This window comes from Gymnodraco acuticeps, unplaced genomic scaffold (assembly GCF_902827175.1).
Source record: "Gymnodraco acuticeps unplaced genomic scaffold, fGymAcu1.1, whole genome shotgun sequence".
Taxonomy (NCBI): Eukaryota; Metazoa; Chordata; class Actinopteri; order Perciformes; family Bathydraconidae; genus Gymnodraco; species Gymnodraco acuticeps.
Genome location: NW_022990347.1, coordinates 125,906 through 134,911, shown reverse-complemented (window position 1 = coordinate 134,911; position 9,006 = coordinate 125,906). Strand labels below are relative to the sequence as shown.

The window sequence follows — 9,006 nt, the reverse complement described above, 5'->3', positions numbered from 1 at the left end:
AAAGACGTGTTGCAGGCACGAAACATACTACCAATAGAAATACATTGCTTTTAAAAGCGTTCTGTGTGACACGAAAAAAAGGGGAAAATCGTGTTGGTGAAGACGAATCAATAGATTAAATGTCGTGACTATAACACGAAATGCCGTGAGACTGGGTTGGTACCACACACACCTACTGTACAGCTCCTAAAGCATATAATCAGGCTACAGCCGTTGTGTATTTTATTATGTGAAGCACTAAATGGTTTTAGACAAATATCGACTCTTTGTTTGTAGATATCTACTAAACTACAGCAAATAAAAAGAGAGTAGGCCTGTTATACTGAGAGATATATTATACACACTGCTCTGCTTTCTGCACGGACCTCACAGCTGTTCTCTCTGGAAACATCGCAACGCGATAAAAGCAGTTTCTAAAATAATATCCAGGGGATGCATGCAGAGCTGTCATTGGCTGAGATAAGTCCGGCCGTGCGTCAAGCCTCCACCATTCCCAGAAATGCATCCGCGGAGGAGCCGTGGAGGACCCATCAGTGTCTCCTCGGTTAGAGCTCCTCCAGAGAGCCTCCTCGATGCTCGATGCTCGATGTGCATTTAGAGAAATTAGATGTCCTTCAAAATGGCGCGCTGAAATCCATTTCCGGGTCACTACCGGAGGACCGAGGAGTCGAGGAGGGGAAATTTAAGAATTGAGAAGCCTCTACTATTTCAAGTATACTACGTCATCGAGTGGCGCCGAATGCTGGGCATTTAACATGCATTTCGGCCCATTCCCAAACCCCCCCTACACCCTACCCCTCCGTTTGCGCGTTCACGCGGAGGGTCCGCCATATTGAGGGCTGTTCCAAAGCAACGAGTGTGGAGCGGTGTGGAGGGGGAGTGGGCTATCAAGCCCTCAAACAGCGAGTCTGCACCGGTGCTGACTTGAGACCGGTCTCTACCTGACCGGAGTCACGCTGTGTGTGTCCGTCGGGAAACAAGCTGTTAACAAGTAGTTCCAGCAAACATCCACTGATAAACTGCGATGTTAACAACCTCATGATAACCTCATATGTTTTTAACTTAGGATCATACCTGTGTTTAGTCTAGAAAAAGGTAAATGTGTGCATTTTATTATAAAGTTGTGTATATTTACAGACCGTTGCAAAAACTAAGAAGCTTATAAACATCAGGTTTAAAACTAAAAGAGCTTTGAAACACAATGAAAGATGTTTGGAGTTTTATTTGAGTTATTCATTTAAACTTTTTGTCTAAGAGATGCTGATTTGAAACCGTTGTTACATACAGTTACGGCATTTCCTGTTTCTGCCGGAGAGAGGGGAGGCCGTCCCAAAGCTTGCTGCTGTATTTACTCCCTCCATCTGACAGGAGGGAGCCTCGTTGAGCTGCGAGTGTGGCTACACAGGGGACGGGTGGCGCAGTGGTCTGTGCATCTGATCATCAGATCAAGGGGGGTGCTGGGGAACTCCAGTTCGAAACCCGCTCCTGCCGCCACTGCGTCAGGCCGTTGGGTCCTTGGGCAAGACACTTCACCCGGATTTGCTCCTGTGGGTATTGTCCACAGTACATGTATGATATCAATGTGTACTTGTAAAAGCGCCTCGATGAATTCGAGGCGTGAAGATGGACGGTGTTGCGCAGTGCGCTGTGCAATGATCATCAGATCAAGGGGTGAAACCCGCCACTGCTGCGTCTGTAAAGCCGTTGTGTCCTTGGGCAAGACACTTCACCTGAACTTGCTCCTGTGGGTATTGTCCACAGTGGTGACCATTGCATGTATGATATGTGTAATGTGTATTTGTAAAGCGCTTTGAGCATCTGGAAAAGCACTATAATAAATGTAAGGTATTATTATTACAGACCGAGTTCACTCCGTCACGGAGGGGTACGGTCGAGGGAGTGGTTTGGGATTGGGCCTTAAACAGTCCTTCGGCGCCACTCGATGACGTAGTATACTTGAAATAGTGGCTCTGCAGCAGGTGTACTCGACATTGAGAAACGGCCAGGGAGAATGAAAAAACATGGATACAAATCAAAGAAAACGAAAAGAAAAAGGTGGGGCCGAGAGGGCAAGAGAAAAAAAGGTGAAGTCACTCGCAGGTGAAGCATATCAATGTCGCAAATGTTGCCATTTGACAGACCTTTTTGGCAGCAGCGCTGCTACAAGCATTATCAGCAGCATCTTAGAACACGTGCAAGATGATGAAGAGAATGATGAGGGTGCGAGTTCAGATATACAGCCAGCCTCCTGCGTTCATGATGAGGGACAGAGTTGAGCTGGTGGAAGAACCAGCTCAACTGGCACACGTGCAGGGCAAGAGCAAGAGGTGGGTGATAATTATCCCTTGAACTGCAGCCTAATAAACAGCTGATTTCTAATAACTAATAACAAATAGTATTGTATGTGTGTGTGTTTAATGTTTTATGACGTCCCATGTGTTCAGGGGCAGTTCTAGGGGGGGGGGGGCAGTGCCCCCCTAACACTGACCTCTGACCCCCCTGTGGCCCCCCTAAAAATGAAAAGTGAAAAAAGTGAAAAAAATGAAAAATGTATAATTTATTACACGATTTATTGAATGACGAAATAGGCGGAACTAACGTTATTCGTCATTCTAGTCGGACCCATTAGAGCGGTGTACTCAGGACCCATTAGAGCGGTGCACTCACTTTCACTGTCCGGCTGAAGCGTGCGAAAAACAAACACTTTTCATCTTGGATCATCAGAGGCTGTTGCGTCCAAGAAAGACTGATTGAAACCTACGTTTCGAGAGACTACCACGATAATTGAAGGTGAGTTAAACTATTGTCAGGACTGCACAGCGCAGGTGCGCATGCGCACCTCCGCCAAAAAAAGAGCACCGGGTCATTTGAAAAAAGGCGCATTTGCGTACCAAAATTGAGAGAGGGAGAGGGAGGGAGAGGGAGAGAGAGAGAAGAGAGAGAATGGAGAAAAGAAAAGAGAGGAGAGAGGAGAGAGGAGAGAAAGAGAAAGATATTTGCGAGTTGCATATGAACTCAGGGCCGGCCCGTAGCGCTGGCGTTATAGATGTTCACCTAGGGTGCCAGATCTGTGGAGGTGCTGCGCTGACAGCTCTGGGAGGGAAAACACATTTTTTGACCGTTGGGGCTCATCCTAATTTTCGGCCTTGATGTAACAATATTCATAATTAAGTAAATGTAACACCCTTTTCACCCCGGTTACACTTTTCATTTGCCCTGTACGATGGGCGCTGTAAGTGATGAAAATGGGGGATGTTGGCTTATCTGGCAACCGCAGCTCACAGCCAAAATGCGAGTGAGCGAGGGAGAGAGAGAAGGGCGCACCGCCCGGTGTTGTTATTAGAATCTGGTGCTAGCTGCTCTAACGGATATAAGAAGAAGATGTGTCTACAATAATGTGGAGGGAGAGTCCTCTCCAGTCAGACTGAGAGGCTGATAACCAGTGTTGGGACTAACGCGTTACAAGTAACTAGTACTCGAACGCATTACTTTTTAAATTCAGTAACTCAGTTACCGTTACTACATGGTGCGTTACTGCGTTAGTTTTTTTATATAGTCAACAGCCAGGCGAACAGAGATGAGAACTGTACTTAAGTACAGTACTTGAGTAAATGTACTTAGATACTTCCTGTGTCACATGCGGAGAGTCGGGCTGTGAGCGTGTTTGTGTTGTTTACTAACAAGACTATCATGGCGGCGGCGGAGCTCAAGTCTAGTTTCTCCACCTGGAGATATTCTCACTATTTCACTTTTGTCGAGCACAAAGAAAAGAACGTTTTAGTTAAATGTAAGTTGTGTCCTGGCGGGTCAAAGATCCTATCTACTGCCCAAACCAGTCATTCAAATATCTTAAAACATCTGCAAAAACAACATGCTGAGACGAAGCTAGTAGCTAAGACCACAGAGACTCAGCCGACGCCACTCCACCTCCACCTAAGCAACAGCGGCTGGATTGTAACCAAGGGACTGCTAGCCAGGGAAACGTCGATAAAGCCATTGCACGGTATGTTGTAGAACACATGCAGGCTATTGCTACAGTGGAGTCACCCGCATGATAGCATGTCCGGGCGGCACACGGCATATGGGACGGAACACTTTTTCCAACTACCTGGAGAAAGAATATACAAAAATGGAAAGCCAGCTAATATCGATGCAATCCAGATTGCATATAATGCATGTCAAGTTGATCAACAGATTGTATTATTCTCCAATGCAATAACAGTACTGAAATGAAGGCTATAAGGGCATTAATGGGAGCCCTTTTCACAGTAACGCATTACTTTTGGGTGTAAGTAACTAGTAAAGTAACTGAGTTACTTTTGACATGAAGTAACTAGTAATGGTAACTAGTTACTGGTTTTCAGTAACTAGCACAACACTGCTGATAACTACAGCTCAGTGAGGTAAAGGACTCTGAGTGTTTAGATAGTTCACTTTAGTCTAAATTCAAACAGTTTGGTCACAATTTATGTAAACACATATTTCCAAGACACTCCTTTATAATTATTGGGATAAACAGCTTTGAAATAATTCCAATGTATACTATAGGACAGTAACCAAAAATATCCTTTAAAACTGGAGAGATAAAAAATAAATGCATAAATAAATAAATGTTAAGGTAAAATAAGATATGAATGAACAACACAAATATTTATTGGCTATGGTAGGTTATTGGTTATGTTTAAGACATCTGAGGAGTGCCCTAAGAGAATTATCCCTGGAACTGCATAAATAGTAAACATGCAGCCTAATAAACAGCTGATTTCTAATAACTAATAGTAGGCCACTGTATTTTTTTTTCTGATGAATTGTGCTCAAATGCATTGCAATGACTTTGTTGACAATTTGAACACTAGATGGCATAAAGGGGCAACGCATGAGAGGATCTCATGCGCTTGCAGTCCTTTTAGCTGCCTCCTTCAGATCTCTCTCTCTGCTTCAGTCTCCTCTTGAAGGCATTCTTAAGCACAGAAATGTAACATTAGGCTATGCATAAAATAACCAAACGATTATCACATTAACTAATTTGAACAGTAATTCACATCTTCATCTCATAACAAAATAAGCTAAGGCGACTACTTGCATTCAGTGACTTGATTTTTTAAATGAAAACAAGGGACATTTTTAGTTTTTTATCTCATTAAAATATGTAATGTTATAACTATTAAACAAATGGGGACAATTCTGTTTCAATGTAGTTTGACCATTGTAACTGCTGTGCAGACATACTGATAAAATAGGGCTTCTAACTAATTACCTTAAATAAACTCACTAATTAATGAAACCAGTTCAATAGGCATTATTCTTATTCTTATCATTCTTTATGAGTGCAGTAACGGTAAGGTATCTAATTACTTATCTATCAAGTATTCCATCACTTAATAACAGAGATGGTCAAACTGAAGTAGAGACATTGCAGAAATCCTACAATGAAGCGGGACAGTGAAGTGTTCTCCGTGAGAGGGCGATCAAGAAAAGAGAGCGAGCGGTGAGGGAGTTTACAGATGAAACGACACAGAAAGACAGAAGCACAACAAGAAGTATATTTAGGTGTTTTTTTCTAAATAACCGACGGTGTCAAGAGGAAGATAAGTCCCCTGGTTGGTCCCCTATACTCTAACTGCCATGAGAAAACTCAAAATCAATTTTCCAAAATCCGACACTAGGTGACTTCCGGTGTGTTTCCCGCAGCGCGACGCTACAATACTAATTGTGGGCTTAGGCCTATCATGTTTATTCGGCCACAACAGAAAATAAACTCTCTCCAGAGGGGCAGGTCAGACAAAAATGGCAAACGGGCCGTTGCCCGGGCAACATTAGCCCGTACCTGTGCACGTCCCTTGTCCGTGCGTAGAAAGGGGGAACATTGTACGTTGTCGTGGCGGCTCCCGGACCGTAGTCGAGGAAAAGGGGGGTGAGTCTCTGCAGACTTCCGGGGCCGGAGCAAAACGGCTTTGGTTGATACACGATGAATAAGGCAGGCAGGTGAGCTCTTCCGTTTAGAATGGTAAAGTTAAACTGCGGTATTTAACTAATTTCCACTACAGCGCGGTTTAAGCGTGCCGTGCCCGGCCCGGCCCGTTTTTGGTTGCGTTTCCACTTGGTGTAGTTCCGGCTAGCAGGTACTTTTTCAGTTTTCTGGCTCTCCAAAATCGAGGTTCTTTCCGGGCCAACAACCGGGCTTAGTATGATAAACTAGTGAGAGAATCGCTGGCAACTACAACAAAATGAACATATTTGACCGTGATTTAATTGTAATACACGTTTCTAAATGATGCCGAAGTAACAACATACCTGTTAGTAAAAACCATGAATTAATGCTTTGACAAGTCTGCAGACAGACGGCAGGCGAAAAACCTTAAAATGCGTGTTTTCTGAATGGAGATCGGCTAAGCTAACGCAGTATATGCTCCGACCGTCCACACTCACAACAACGGCCTATACAGACATAAATAAACCAGCGACTGTATTCGCCATGACACAGACAGTCTGTGGTTTGTACTTGTTTAACTTTTGTCTAGTTTCTGAACAGATATGAAGAGCTGTGAGCTAAGAGCTAACGGCTGATGTTGGTTTTGTGTTTTGCATTGAAGATGACGTCACGGCTCCGCCTACGCTGCGTTACTATAGTTACTACCCAAGTTCCTAAACTACGGTGGCCAGCAGGTGCAAACGCGGAACAACGGCCAAAAACGCATACATAAGCTGGAAACAGCTGCAAATAATGAAATGAAAAACAAACCCCGAAAACAAACGCAACAGGAAAACGCTGCAAATACAAAAACACATACAAACCCAAAAACACACAGTGCCCCAGGCCTCTAGGGGGTGCCCTACATGGAACAGATTGACCAGACGGAGAGAACGAACGAGAGTGATGGAAATTGAAGCCGGAGCAAACAAAGTTGTTTAAAGTGGACAAAGTCGATATATAAGAAGGTAAGTTTTGTTTTGTTTTGATACAAAGAGCGTCATATTTACCCAGCTAGTGTTAGCGTGCCTACAGTAACTACTACACCAGCTGAGGAGAGGAGAGCTTCACGTGAAGAGAAGATACAGTGAGGGAAGAACATTGTTAAAAGAGATGACAGATCAAGTGCAGGTAAATAACACGGGCCATAGTGAGTACCGCGGAAACATTTGAAGAGAGAGAGAGAGACATCCTTTGCAGTTTGTTTATATGTATGTATTTGTGTATAGATGTTGCAACTATACAGAGCTTTAGCAATACTATATATAACTATGGTCGGTGGAGAAGCGATAAAATGTGAAGAAGGACAAAGTAATGACAGGATAGTAGTGTGCATTAGACATGCTCAAGAACAAATATAGAGAAGACATTCAAGGAGAGAGAGACAGAACACAGATTCAACGGTAAACATGTATCTTTCTATTTATTCAGCAAACCACTATTTAGACTGTGTTTTTGATTGACTTGATTAAAGGTGGGGTAGGTAAGTTTGAGAAACCGGCTCGAGATACACTTGTTGTATTCCATGGAATGCTCTTAACATCCCGATAGCAATGAATATCTGAAGTGCTTTGACAAAAAATCCATAAAAAAACAGTCATCTGTGGAACCCGTGGCGCTGTAAAAAGCACGACCAATCATCTGAGCCGGCCCGGCTAAAATAACTGGATGGCCTACCTGCCTGTCAGCCTTCCATCTGTGCACAAACTTATCTCGTGCCCTCATTGGTCATGTGTGCGTGCGTGTGTGTTGGAGGAGGGGCTCTGGAAGGAAGTCTGAAGGAAGTGGCAGATTTATTTCGGCTGTGTATTTTCAAATTCTAGCGCACTCGAGCTGGTTTCTCCAAAATTACCTACCCCACCTTTAATTGGATTTACTACATCAATGTATGTCTTTTCAGGCCGCCATGTTTTGTCCTTTCTGTGGCCAGCATCTGGGGACAGTTCAAGTGTTCTGTGGCTCCTGTGGTTGAACACAACAGTAAGTTCACTTTTTTGATTGTATCTGTTTCAAATGCAAGAAATAAGGATTCAACACACTGCTCTGTTTAGAATACTAATTGCAGATGCATACACTAGTTATCAGCATGAAGGACACATTTTTTCATTGTCTGTTTATGTGAAATATGTAGAAGCCATCATTACATTGTAGACCAATGCATGATTAAATACACAAAACATGTGTATTATATTATACATGAATAATTGTGTATTAGTTGTATCTTTATAGAGAACATTATACATTTAGAATCAGATTTTGAGACAGTGAGCGGCAGGAAAGTCACACTGCCATGGGGCACAAACAGTTGCTGACATGATGTTTTCTTCATTCTCAGGCGTTCCATAAGGAGGGTCAGGAACTCACGCTTGGGACCAACAGTGTCCCCTCCATCCTCAGTGTGTCCCTCATCATCAGTGAACTAACTGATGTCTCATGAGAGGGGTCGAACGAGGCACCTTTGAAGCCATGGATTGCTCCATCCCACACATTGGCTCTATTCATATTGAACCTGCTGCAAGATGTATTTGTTCTTGTTGCAGAGAGTTCTGCAACAATTTCCTCCGCAGTCAGGTATTCTGTGCTGGGAAAGACAAAGTGATGTATTGTAATATTAAATGATGAAGCTATAATAAGATTTACAGTATAGAATAGAACAATTAAGTGTTAAAGTAACAATATACCGTTGCTCCATTTTGTCTTCTGGCTCAGACTGGCTATCAATAGTGAGAAGTGCATACACAGTTGTGTAGTTGCTGCAGTGAGAAGACAGTTGAATAATTACTTTCAAATACATAATATATGCATGACAGTCATATTTACAAAAGGATGTCGATCCTCTTCCTGTTTTCTCAATACATTGGGTTCTAAACTGACAACAGTACTTTTGTCATACTCCTGCACAATCCTTGTAAACATTTGAAATGGATGCAAGAAACAATATCTGATCTTTGAAAAATATCTGTGGGTGTTTTTTGTATCGTCTTCAGTAAGATGTCAGATGTTGTGGGTGTCATTTGGAAATGTATGAAAGTATA

General features: G+C 43.0%; 1 protein-coding gene across 2 annotated transcripts in view; it reads left to right on the top strand.

Moving 5' to 3' along the window:
- Positions 1 to 2,674: 2,674 nt before the first annotated feature.
- Positions 2,675 to 9,006, top strand: part of LOC117551199 (immunoglobulin superfamily DCC subclass member 3-like) — an 88,511-nt gene continuing 82,179 nt past the window's right edge. For both annotated transcript variants that reach the window (XM_034223951.1, XM_034223950.1), the window contains exon 1: positions 2,675 to 2,790. The gene's annotated coding sequence lies outside the window, so the exon portion shown is untranslated. The remainder of the gene's footprint in view (positions 2,791 to 9,006) is intronic.